The sequence below is a fragment of the Sus scrofa genome, chromosome 1, assembly GCF_054392235.1.
Source record: "Sus scrofa isolate SSC_HxYL_T2T_F1_AM1 chromosome 1, Sscrofa_HxYL_maternal_Yorkshire_Landrace_v2.0, whole genome shotgun sequence".
Lineage (NCBI taxonomy): Eukaryota > Metazoa > Chordata > Mammalia > Artiodactyla > Suidae > Sus > Sus scrofa.
Window position 1 is genome coordinate 190,927,540 of NC_139383.1, and position 13,864 is coordinate 190,941,403.

At 41.5% G+C, this 13,864-nt stretch overlaps 1 protein-coding gene and 1 long non-coding RNA gene across 11 annotated transcripts in view; both read right to left on the bottom strand.

Annotated features, from left to right (window-relative positions):
* CDKL1 (cyclin dependent kinase like 1) overlaps nt 1–13,864 on the bottom strand; it is a 65,757-nt gene that overhangs the window by 33,828 nt on the left and 18,065 nt on the right. The window lies entirely within an intron of this gene.
* LOC146406923 (uncharacterized) lies at nt 5,381–10,455 on the bottom strand. The gene is made up of 3 exons (XR_014818667.1): nt 10,371–10,455; nt 9,940–10,040; nt 5,381–8,576 (listed from the first exon to the last, which is right to left on the bottom strand). It is a non-coding gene; the product is annotated as an uncharacterized LOC146406923 (long non-coding RNA).

Sequence of the window (13,864 nt, forward strand, 5' to 3'; positions counted from 1 at the left end):
AGTTTTTGTTTATTTTCTATTTATTTATTTTTTTTGTCTTTTTGTCTTTTTAGGGCTGCACCTGCAGCACATGGAGGTTCCTAGGCCAGAGATCTAATTGGAGCTCTAGCCGCCAGCCATAGACACAGCCACAGCAACAGCAACACCAGATCCAAGCCTTGTCTGTGACCTATACCATAGCTCACAGCAATGCCTGATCCTTGACCTGCTGAGCAAGGCCAGGGATCAAACCTGCAACCTCATGGTTCCTAGTAGGATTCGTTTCCACTGTGCCACAATGGAAACTCCTAACTGTAAGTTTTGTTTTGAAAATTGTGTTTATCTTTTATAAATAAGTTATTTTGTATCATTTTTATTAGACTCCATACATAAGTGATATCATATGATATTTGTCTTTCTCTAACTTCACTTAGCATGATAATCTCTAGGTCTATCCATGTTGTTGCAAACAGCATTATTTCATTCTTTTTTATATATATATGCAGCACATCTTTTTTCATTCTTTTTTATATATATATGCAGCACATCTTTTTTTTTTTTTTTTTTTTGTCTTTTTGCTATTTCTTTGGGCCGCTCCCGCGGCATGTGGAGGTTCCCAGGCTAGGGGTTGAATCGGAGCTGTAGCCACTGGCCTACGCCAGAGCCACAGCAACGCGGGATCCGAGCCGCGTCTGCAACCTACACCACAGCTCACGGCAATGCCAGATCGTTAACCCACTGAGCAAGGGCAGGGACTGAACCTGCAACCTCATGGTAGAAGGTGGCAGCTTTCCTGGCAGAGGCCTGGATCTGAGCCAGGAGGGAACTCAGGTCACTGAAGGAACTTCGAGAGAGTGTGGTTTAATGGTCAAGCACATGGACCCAGTGTCAGTGAGACAGTCAGAAGGCAGGTTCTACAGGGCCTTGCAGAACATGCTAAGAAATTTACACTTTATCCTAAGTGCAATGGGAAGCTACTGGGAGGAAATTTAAAAGATGTGATACCGGACCATTCAGATTTTTAAAAGCTCATGTGGGTGGCAGGATACAGAATGGCTCAGAGGAGGCAATATGATGAGAGGAGACCAATGAAGAGTCTGTTGATGGCCGAAAGCTTGGACCAGAGTAGAGGCAGGATATGGGGAGAAAGACGCTGTTCAGAGATAGACTCTGTTATTAGAATAATGAGAATATGCTGATGGACCGGACATGAAGGATGTAGGAGAGGGGTGTGTTGAGAATGATCAAAGGTTTGCAAAATGGGTGGATAGTGGTACTATCACTGAGGGGAGGGGCAGGTTTTAGAGGGAAGGAACTACTGTTTTGGCATCATGGGTTGACAGGGACTCTGAGATACCCAAGTGGAGGCAGCAGTTTGGCCAGAGTGTGAGCTGAAGATAAAAGCTGGGGAGCTGGCATGAGTATAAGTGAAGCCATGCATAGAAGGGGTTGGCCAGATGAGTGAGTGAGAAAGAAGAGTCCCGAGGAACCCCAGCTCCCTGATATGCAGTAGATGAGGAGGAAGCAGAGAAAGGGAAAGGGAAGAAGGTGCCCAAGGCGGGGGCGGATGACACTATGGAGACATTGCAGAAGGAGGAAGTGGTGACCGTGCTGCTGAAAATTCAAGTGGCCAGAAGACTGAGAAGGGCCTGAAGGCAGGAGCTTCCTAAAGGGGGATCGTGAGACCTGGGTGGAAGCAGTGTCGGTGCAATGGGTGAGAGCAGGAGCCAGGTGGTGTGGACGTAGCATTCCAATCCACCTTACCCCTCTCTCCTGACTTCAGAGGCAGAACTCCGAGGGAACCTATGGTCCTGAAACCAGTTTGCAACTAGTAGCCTGGAAGTCTACATCATGGCTCCAATATGGAGACTCTTGGTCAGGAAAGTTTGGGTGTTTCTACCTCAATCCTGAATGGGCTCTTTTATTGGCATTGGGAGGAATTAGATGAGAAGAGCCAAGCAACATGACAGATAAACTGTTCACAGGTGTACTCAACATGTTTGTTATACAGACAAGTAGTCTTGATAGAATAGACTAAATTGCCATATATACTACAAAGATGTATTTCAGAGCTCTTTTCATTATAATTCCTTTCTGTTTATGGGTATGTGAAGCCAAAGCTTCCAGCCCTGGTCTTTTAAAAAAATTTTTCTGGCCATGCTAGTGGCATATGGAGGTTTCCAGGCCAGGGATGGAACCACACCAAAGCAGCGACCCAAGCCGCTGCATTGACAATGCCAGATCCATAACCTACTGCTCCACAAGGGAACTCCATCAGGCCTGGTCTTATTCCTCAGCATTCTGACCAGTGCTGGCCCAATCTTGGATCTCAGTGCCTCTTCCCAGGCCAGTCACCATCCTTCAGTTATTCTATATCTAGAAGCCTGGGCTGGCTCAGACTCAGATTTAGTTTCTCTTATATAACATTCCTGACTTTGCTGCTGCTATTTTATTTTGGTCTCCTTTTTATTTTCTGTGTTTTGAATATGGTTATTTCCTATCATGCTGCAAAGTAAAGCGTTTTCTCTGATATTAAAAAAAGAACTCTGTCTTTACCTGATGAATTTAACCTGAGTTCTACTCGGTCCATCCCCCTCACCACCACCACCCACACAACTGAGATGGTACATACGCTTCACAAGCAGCTTCCTCCACATTGTCATCAAGCCTTCCTCACTGCCCACCTCTCCACTGTGATAAGCTCAGGCCTCAACATCCTCTAGGGTCAAGTGTTTCACCTTAGCATTTTGAAGAATTTTGACCTATGTGCCAACATTTCAGATCAGAAAACGTTACTTTAAAACCCGATTACTGGAGTTCCTGCAGTGGCTCAGTGGGTTAAGAAGCTGACTGCAGCAGCTTGAGTCACTGCAGAGGCTCTGGTTTGATTCCTAGCCAGCTCAGTGGGTTAAAGGATCTGGGGTCGACATAGCCGTAGCACAGGTCACAACTGTGGGTCAGATTCAATCCCTGGCCCAGGACCCTCCATATGCTTCGGGTGTGACCAGAAGAAACAAAACAAAACAAAACCCTGTTACCGAGTCTTCAAGTTCTCTCAAAGATGATGCCGCTCTAGCAATACTGGGCCTGTGATCTCCGTGGCACTGGTGAGCTGAGGTTGAGAAGCAGCTGTCCACTCTAGATAAGGCCTGAATACTTGAGTTCATCACAGTTCCCACCACACCCGACCACTCCCTGACACTAACGCCAAGTGAAAGTGGCCCTTTACCATCATTCTTTCACTATTTTAAAATTTTTATTTATTTTTATCGAAGTATAGCTGATTTACGAAATTGTGTTAACTTTTTTCTACAGCAAAGTGATTCAGTTACACACACACACACATTCTTTCTTTCTTTCTTTTTTTTTTTTTTAGGGCCTCAGGTGCAGCATATGGAAGTTCCCAGACTAGGGGGTCAAACGGGAGCTGCAGCTGCTGGTCTATGTCACAGCCACAACAATGCGGGATCTGAGCTGCATCTGCAACCTACACCACAGCTTATGGCAATGCCGGATCCTTAATCCACTAAGCAGAGCTAGGGATCAAACCTGAATCTTCAGGAATACTAGTGGGGTTCATTTCCACTGAACCACAACAGGAACTCCTATATATATACATATAAATGAGACTCAAGCCACTGCAGTTGGGTTCTTAACCTGCTAAGCCACAGTGGGAACTCCAGTACCCAGGGATTTAAAGTAACATTTTCTGATCTGAAATATATGTATTGTTATTCATATTCTTTTTCATTATTGTTTATCACAGGATACTGAATATAGTTCCTTGTATTACATACAGTAGGACCTTGTTGTTTATCCATCCTATATCACTCTTCCACTATTAATTTTCTCTTAAGTTTAAAATGAGATATTTAATATGCCCATGTTTCTATCAAAAGGGGGAAAATGGACCAGTAATATAAATAACTGCATGTTTTAAGACAAGTAAGAAAAAATGTATTCATTTATGGAAGTCCGTCATTTCTCCCACACCTGCCAGGCCCCTCTAGGTACTGGATATGATATTGCTACCCTAGTGCTCATGCGGTTCTGGACTGACCAGTGTACAGACCACTGTATCTGTGGTCTCTCCTATCCCTCAAGTGTCAAGGATTCTATAGTCTATGTTCTTTGTGGGTAGGATGGGGGATATTTATCCTGTCTGTGCTTTAGAGAAAAACAACAGACCATTTTCTCAAAGGTCATATCCTATTTTCCTTTTAAAAACATTCTTTTAAAAACTAATTTGCTGGAGTTCCCGTAGTGGCTCAGTGGTCAACGCACCCAACTGGTATCCACGAGGAAGCAGGTTCGATCCCTGGCCTCACTCAGTGGGTTAAGGATCTGGTGTTTTGGTGAGCTATGGTGTAGGTCACAGATGCGGCTTGGATCCCGCATTGCTGTGGCTGTGGCATAGGCAGGTGGCTGTGGCATAGGCCTGCAGCTGCAGCTCTGGACCCCTAGCCTGGGAACCTCCATATGCCTCGAGTGTGGCCCTAAAAAGACAAAAATAAATAAATAACAATAAAAACTAATTTGTGGTAAATAACAAAAGAACAGTGATTAAAGTTTAGAATGTGGGAGCTATCTTGATAAAACATTTTTCACGAGCCTTTACAACTTCTGAGCTTGACTCTTGGTCTCAGTTACATAGGTTCCTTTGCAGGAATCTTTTATTGGTTAACATTCACTCAGAATGGAGAAAAGTGATGCCCCTCTCCCTTGTAATAATTAATCCTGGCACTTCCCAAGGATTCCCAGGTCAGCATTATTATAACACTCTCAAGGGCTTGAGACCCAGCAAGGTTTAGAGCTTGCTTACAATAAGAGGTGGAGAAAAAATCAAGGTTCTTCAAATTTACTCTCATTCTTTCTTTTTAGTAGAGAGCCCTGATGAAGGCTCTCTACTAAATCATGCAATTCAATTTACATTGAATTGAGTCAATGGTAGCAGTCCCCAGTTTTGCTTTTGATTCAGAAAGCAAGCTCTAAATTCCTCTTTACCTCATTTAAGGACTTTGGAAGGACAAATTTGGTCCTGATAAAATGACACCAATGAAGAATTAATATTATAAAAGATTACTCCTTCTGAAAAATTATATGTAGATATAGTGCAATTTCAATCAGAACCCCCAAAGTTTTTTGTTTTTTTTTTTACTTAGATAAAATGGCTTTTACATTCATACAGTACTATAACTGCTTTTAAATCATCAAGGAAAAAAAACCAGTTGGGGCAACTTGCTTTATCAGACAGTTACATTTTCAATAAAGCACCTATAATCATCATCATTATCATTATTAGCCCAGCAGACTACAGACAGAGAAATAAACAAACAGAAGCAGTACCGAGTCTAGAATTAAATAAGGGAAATTAACATATGACAAAACTAGTACTTCAATATAGTTGAAAAAATGTACTTTATTTAATAATGATTCTGGGAAAACTGGCTATTCATCAGGAAAATTAGAACCATACCTTATCAATCCATATACAAAAATAAATTTTAGATATATTAAAGCATTTAATATAAAATAAGTACTAGAAAAAATTTAGGAGAAATGTGTAGGACCTTAGCCTGGGGAGAAGGCATCCTAAAAACACTACACGACATCCAGAAGGAAAAAGACAAGATAGATAAGTTTGGCCACATAAAAATAAAATAACATTGGAGTTCACCATCGTGGCACAGTGGAAACGAATCTGACTAGGAACCATGAGGTTGCGGGTTCGATCCCTGGCCTCGTTCAGTGAGTTAAGGATCCGGCGTTGCTATGACCTGTGGTATAGGTCACAGACGTGGCTGGGATCTGGCTTGGTTCTGGCGTAGGCCGGCAGCTGTAGCTCAGATTCAACCTCTAGCCTGGGAACCTCCATATGCTGTGGGTGCAGCCCTAAAAAGCAAAATAAATAAACAAATAAATAAAATAATGTTGGGAAGGTGACAAAAGTTCTGGAGATGAATGGTGGTGATGGCTGCACACTGATGTGAATTCACTTCATGCCACTGAATTGCACACTTCCAAATGATTTAAAGGGTAAATGTTATGTTTATGTATGTTTCACCATAATTAAAAAAATGTCGGTTTGGCAAGAAAACAAAACAAACACATATAAACAGTGTTGAAAGGCAAATATTTGGCAGGGAAATAACTGTTAAAGTTAATGAAAAATACAGAGTTTCAGCCCTTATACTACAAAGAAGCTTTATGTACTATGAAGAAAAATACAACCCAGTGGAAAAAATGGTCAAAAGATATAAACAGGTAACACATACACAGAAAAGGAAATATAAATGATCAAGAGACATGAAAAGATACTCAGTCTCACTAGTAGTAAGAGAAAGGCAAATTAGAACAACTCGATATGACTTTTTCCCTAACATACAGGCAAACATTTCAAAATTGGTAACATCCAGTGCTGCCAAGGGAATAGGGAAATGGATCTTCTCACACGTGACTGATGAAGTACAAAATACTACAACTTTGGGGGAAAGTTATTAGCAATTTTTAACAAAACAGCATACCAAGAAAAAAAACATGGGCAAAAGATCTGAGCAGACACCTCATCAAAGGAGATGTGCAAATGGGAAATAAATATATGAAAAGACGATCAACATCTTTTTTCATTAGAGAACCGCAAATTACAAAAACAATGAGATACCTTCACACACTGATTAGAATGGCTAAATTCTAAAAAAGCTGACACTCCAAATGCTAGTGATGATACTGAAAAACAGGAACTCTCATTCCTTGATGGTGGAAACACAAAATGGGACAGCCACTTTGGAAGATAGTTTGGCAGTTTCTCACAAAGCTAAACACAGTTGTACCATAACATCCAGCAATCACACTCCTAGGTATTTACCCAAATGATCTGAAAACTTATATTTGCCCTAAAACCTGAACACAAATGTTTGTAACAGCTTTATTTATAACTGCCAAAAACTGGAAGCAAACAAATTGTCTTCCTATAGGTTAGCGGATAAACAAATTGCCTTACATCCATAAAATGGAATATCACTTACTGATAAAAAAGTCATTAAGCTATCAAGCCATGAAGACATGTATGAAACAAATGTACACTGTAGGCAAAAGAAGCCAGTCTGAAAAGACTAAACACCATATGATTCCAATTATATAACATCTTGGGAAAGGCACATCTATGGAGACAGTAAAAATATCAGTGGGTGCCGGGAGTTCAAAGGATAAGTGGGAGAGCTGAATAGGTAAACAGGATTTTTTAGGGCAGTGACACTATTCTGTGTGATACCATAATGGGGATAATGCATACTGACATTATGCATTCGTCAAAACACACAGAACTTTACAGCACAGAGAGTGTACCTAATGTATGCAAATTAAAAAAATTATTTAGGAGGTGAGGAAATGTGGAGTGTGACAAAACAATCTAACAGTATTACAAATGAAACCACCCCCACTGAAGTGGGGGCTAGTGCTGGCCTAAGTATGTCTGGAAATTATGGGTAGAGGCTATAAGACTAAGATCAAAAGGAACTACACATTAGCACTGTCCTCTCGTTGATAAGGTTGTTTCCCATGGGAGTAGGAATGAACGATCCTAATAATGCTGTAAATGCATCCTAAAATTGAACAATGAAGTAAATCAATGCTGGACAATGGGAGCCAGGTTCTCCCTGTTAGGATGGGAGTTGAGAGCTAAGCAAGGAGAGGAGGCTAGTAGACTCCATGATCTAACCTGGAGATTAGAGTTGGAGGCATCAGTATGAAGTCATGGTTATTTTAATACAGATAGAGAAGGTCACATAGAGGAATAATTAAATCTAAGTGTGCATGCACAGGTCAGTGTGCACACACACACACACATTACCTTGCTCTGTCAGTTACCCCAGAGCTCACTCCAGCAGCAACAATTACACCTAGTGCTCGATCTTGGTTTCTGATACCATTCCAATAAAAGGAACCAGGGTTCCTTAAAGAAAATGAATGATTCCAGATAGGGTGGGGAAATATAAGATGAGGCTGGTGCATCCTGTAGTACCAGAAGGGAACGTGCTAAAACAAATCCAAAAATAAACCTTATGCTGATGGGAGTATGTCAAAGGAACACAAATATCCATGAGTCAATACTGATATGAATGAATGAATGAATGAATAGGGGAGAATAAATAAATCTATGTAAGAAAATTACAAATAATTTATGTAAATACTCTGCCTTCAAAGAGGGGAGCCTAGGTCCCCACTCCTTAAAGCATGGGCTGCACATGGTGACTTTCTTCTAGAAGGGTACAGTGTGGAGAAGCAGAGTAAGACTAACCTTAAAGTGAGAAAACTGACAAACAGGTGATTCTCAACCAGGTGTTTAAGGCTAACATCAATACTTATAGTATGTAGACTGGATGTGATGTGGTCTTCCTCCCCCCAGACCCATAACTCGAGTCCAACCATGAGAAAAACACCAGACAAATTCCAACAGTGGGCATCCTACAAAATACCAGACCAGTGCTGCTCCAAATTGTCATGGCCATCAAAAACAGCAAAACTCTGAAACTGTCAGGGCCAAGAGAAGCCTAGGGACACATGACAACTAAATGTAATGCAGCGTCCTAGACAGGATCCTGAAACAGAAAAAAAGGATGTTAGATACAAACGAAGGAAATGTGAATAAAGTATGGGTTTCAATTAATGATAATGTTATCAGCAGTGGTTTGTTAATTCTAACAAAGGTACCATACAAATAATGTAAGATGTTAACAACACGGAAACTGGGTGCAGGCTATAAGGCAACTTTCTGTATGACCTCAATTTTTCTGTAAATGTAAAACAGTTCTAAAAAGTAAAGTCTGTTGAAATACACACATACACACACATTTACCCAGCAAACCACTTCTGGGACTATAACTTAAATAAATAAAAGCATCACTGCATAAAGATATATGTATAAGGATATTTATTTATTTATTTATTTTTAGGGCTTTACTCACAGCATATGGGGGTTTCCAGTTTAGGGGTCAAACTGGAGCTACAGCTGCCAGCCTACACCATAGCTCACAGCGATGCTGGATCCTTAACCCACTGAGCAAGGCCAGAGATCAAACCCAAATCCAAATCCTCAGGGATACTAATTGGATTCATTTCTGCTGCACCACAACACAAGAACTCCCTGTATAAGGATATTTATTGCAGCATTGTTTATGGTGGAAACAAAACACTGGAGACAGCACAAACATTTTTGATCTTTTTTTTTTTTTTTTTGTCTTTTTTAGGGCTGCACAGGCAGCGTATGGAGGTTCCCGGGCTAAGGGTCCAATCAGAGTTGTAGCCGCCAGCCTACACCACAGCCACAGCAACGCAGGATCCGAGCTGAGTCTAAGATCCACACCACAGCTCATGGCAACGCTGGATCCCTAACCCACTGGGTGAGGTCAGGGATCGAACCTGAGTCCTCATGGATGCTAGTTGGGTTTACTAACCACTGAGCCACGACGGGAACTCTGCACAATATCTTTTGATAGAGGAAGATGGGTAATTTAATTGTGGTACATTTAAAGTATAAAATATTCAGTACTATGAAGCTATTTAAAATAATAAAATTTGAGTTCCCTGGTGGCCTAGGGGTCAAGGATTTGGCATTGTCACTGCTGTGGCACGGGTTCATTCCTTGCCCTGGGAACTTCCACATGCTATAGGCACAGCAAAAAATAAATAAAAGTATGAAATCAACAGAAGTCTATCTAACAATGATGTATTGCTGTTGTTTAGCATTCTGTATCTTTGGCTTTCTGCCCAGAGCTCTGGCATGATGGGGTGTGGGATGTTGGTGGGACAACTCTAAGCTACAGGAGTTAACCAATGGGGGGCAATCCTGGGGCTCCTTAGAGATACCTGGCAGGATAAGACCCTGTGGTCCCTTGCAGTGGCTCTTTGTCCTCCCCTATCTCCCTCTCCTGTCCTCTACCCCCGCTCCCTGGCATCACTTACCCAAATAAACCACTGACATGTAATCCTTCATCTGGTGATAAGCAGGGCAAGAGGAAGCTGGGGCAGCTGCAGCAACATAACCACTGAGACTTTCATCAAGGCTGCTTTAAAAAAATTTTTTTTAGATTATTATTTTAAAAAATTTTTATACTTATTTTTGCTTTTTAGGGCTGCCCCTGTGGCATACAGAAGTTCCCAGGCTAGGGGTCGAATTGGAGCTGTAGCTACCGACCTACACCACAGCCACAGCCACACCAGATCCAAGCCACATCTGCAATCTACACCACAGCTCACGGCAACACCGGATCCTTAACCCACTGGTCAGGGATTGAACCCGCGTCCTCATGGATACTAGCTGAGTTCATTACCACTGAGCTATGACAGGAATTCGCATCAGGGCTGCTTTTGAATGAGATTCAGGTTTGGCTTACACAACGGCAGTGGCACATGAGTGGTGCAGGGCAGTGGTGACTTCAGGGATTACTGAAGGAGCAGCCTTTTGTTAACACCTTTATGCTGCTGGAAAAAGAAGACAGAAAAATGACAGGTTTGAGGTAGGCCACTAGTCAAATGCAGGAATCAGGAAGCTCCTATGGCTGTTGTTTTTTTGGGGGTGGGGGGGCACACCTGTGGCATGCTGAAGTTCCTAGGCCAGGGACTGAACCTGTGCTACAACAGTAACCAGAGCCATAGCAGTGACAATGTCAGATCCTATGGCAGTATTTAAATAGACCTTTCTTTCCTCAGACACAGGGGAGATGGTGCTAAAACCAGGCTCAGGACCTTTACAATGGCAGAGATACAAAGGAGACAACATATAGCCTCAACAGGTTTTTTACATCAATGTCAAGGCTCTGGGGAGAAAAGAGAGGGACCTTCAGATCTGGAATAGGGACATTTAAGATGAGCCTGAGAATCATAAACTTTCAAATTTCCCTGAAACCCTCTGGGCGGGAAGAGGCGACTTCTACCCTTCTGCCAAATGAGAAACACTTCCTCTCACATAGAGACCTTGAAGATGCTTCACTAAGATAAACGTCTCTTTAGCAAGGTGACATGAGTCCTCCTTAGATTCCATCCCTATTTACCCCCAGAATGCACAGACCTCTAACTAGGATGAGGCTGTAACAGGTTCTTAACCCACTAAGCCACAGTGGGAACTCTCTCAATATTTTTATTAAAAGAAAATCCTCGGAGTTCCCATTGTGGCTCAGCAGGTTAGGAACCTGATTAATGTCCATGAAGATGTGGGTTCAATCTCTGGCCTCACTCAGTGGGTTAAGGATCCAGCATTGCCACAAGCTGCAGTGTAGCTCAAAGATGTAGCTTGGATCTAACATTGCTGTGGCTCTGGCGTAGTCTGGTAGCTGTAGCTCGGATTTGACCCCTAGCCTGGGAACCTCCAAATGCCATGAGAACGGCTCTAAAAAAAAAAAAAAAAAAAAAGGGAAAAGCAATCCATATATAAGTAGATTCAAACTCATACAATGAATTCACAGTTCAAACCCGTGTTGGTCAAGAGTCCACTGTCTTAAATGTAAAAAGGAAATTATAGAATAGTATATACAATGTGATACCATTTACATTTGTTTTTTATTTTTATTTTTATTTTTTTATTTTATTTTTATTTTTTATTTTTTTGTCTTTTTTTGCTATTTCTTGGGCCGCTCCCGCGGCATATGGAGGTTCCCAGGCTAGGGGTCCAATCGGAGCTGTAGCCACCTGCCTACACCAGAGCCACAGCAACGCAGGATCCGAGCCGCGTCTGCGACCTACACCACAGCTCACCGCAACGCCGGAACGCCGGATCGTTAACCCACTGAGCAAGGGCAGGGACCGAACCCGCAACCTCATGGTTCCTAGTCAGATTCATTAACCACTGCACCACGACGGGAACTCCACATTTGTTTTTTAAAACAGATTACATGTCTTTGTAAAAGCAGGGAAACCATCTAGAATGATAACACAAGAGACTGGTTGTTTGGGGGGTGAGAATGGAGAGCGAGGAGTGAGACAGATTTCCTTTTCACTTTACATTCTTCTGTACCTTCTGTTTTGTCTTCTTACATGAGCATATGTTACTTTACCATGGTCTTAGATGATTTGCATTAAGTCTCTTCACTATGTTGTAAAACCAAGATAAATATTGAAGTTAGTTTCAGAGAGCTAGTTAATACATCAGCTTTGTGGGCGGAAAAGCTATTTTCATGATTAAAAAAGCTATTTAACCATGAATTGTTCTCCAGCCCAGAGGAAAATATCCTGTACCCCTCAATGGTGAGGCATTCCTCTTTAACCCTCTCTTTTGGGAACATTAAGCTGCCCTGATCCCACATTTCCTCCAAATGTCAAGAACCCCACAGTAGACACTCTGACTAGTGGCTTAGTTTTGGCATTGCTACAAGAGGGCAGGAGGATTGAAAAAGCTGGAATCACAGGTGGGGAGGTGGAGAGGCAAAGTTAAGTTTATTTTAGGTCTGCTATAGACAACCTGGATGGAATGGAATGTGCCAGGCTAGTCCTCTGCCCAAAGACTGGGGCTGAGGTCTCCTGGATTCCTCTGGAGACCCAGCACAGGCTGAGGATGGGCATAGCAGAGACTCAAGCTGTTTTACTGACTCATAAAGTATATGAAAAGGACTAGGAAAGAAGCAGTAGCACAAACGCAATCAAAATGAGGATTAACAATGACACAGCCAAAAATTCATGCAGCAATGTACTGAGAATCATAGAATGAGTTATTGGTTTGGTTTTTAGGTACAGGTGATGGCGTCAATTGGTTTAGAAACTCACCTTTCATTATTCTAAAAAAAGAGCAATGAAGTTAAAAGATATTCAACCAGGCAACTCTATCCCAAAGCATTTTCACCATGGTGCATTTAAAGTTAATAAGTAATAAAGAAGATAAATAATTACCAAGAAAATATGCCTGTTGAAAGCAAATTTGAGGCCTGAAACATCAATCCTGCCAAATAAAAAGGTGAATTAAGACACTTAAAAAATTTCAAGTGAAAGACACACGCCTGGCCCATTAAAAATTTTTTTATCATTCCATATAGAAAATACTACTTTTTAGTGTAGTTTGAATGTTTGATAATACCTATATGTGACATAGTTGTCTACCTGTAAATTTTTTGCTGGAAATAATAAGTGGTAAAAAAGCAATACTGTAATTATATTTCTTATTAATGTGCATTATAAAATCACTTATTTGGCCCCCTCCTGCTCTATGATATTTTACTTTCTTGCGTAAGGTGTGTGGCTGGATGTGTGTGAGAACATTTGGGCACTGACAGATGGTGGTATGTGCTTAATCTCCTGGCAAACTTGGTATCTTTAAAGGTAACGAGCCAGCTTGTTGACTTCTGCTTCTTTTGTTCTTAAAGTGTGCATGGCAGCTTTATTACTTAGGAGTTCCCTACACAGCAGGAACACAATCTTTCTACACAAACATACTGTGAGCTAAGCCAAAAAAACTTCTAATATACAAACAAAACAGTCTGTTACTATTTGCAGTTAGCATGTCATCTTGCAAAAATAAAATCAAACAGGTCTCCACTTGTTGAACAAATAGGGAGAGGGGATGATAAGGGGGTTTGTTTGGTTTCTATCAGTGTGGGCAAGGGAATGCTTGGCTTTTTCCTCCATACTACTGACCACCAGTTTCCATAAACGCCCAACCTCTATATACATGAGCAATGAACATCCAGGGATCAGATCTGCCCGTCTCTAGTGAGAACACCTGCATATGGTGAAAGCTGTACAATTCAAGGTCCCCAAAGTGAGCCTGCAGGACAAATGGTGTTTGCAAATATGCTTTGTTTGACCTGAATGGTGTTTAAGATTTTTTAAATTACTTGTCAACATTTTAAAGTTAGATTTTATTCTTACTAAAAGAGGAGTTTCCATTGTGGCCTAATGGTAA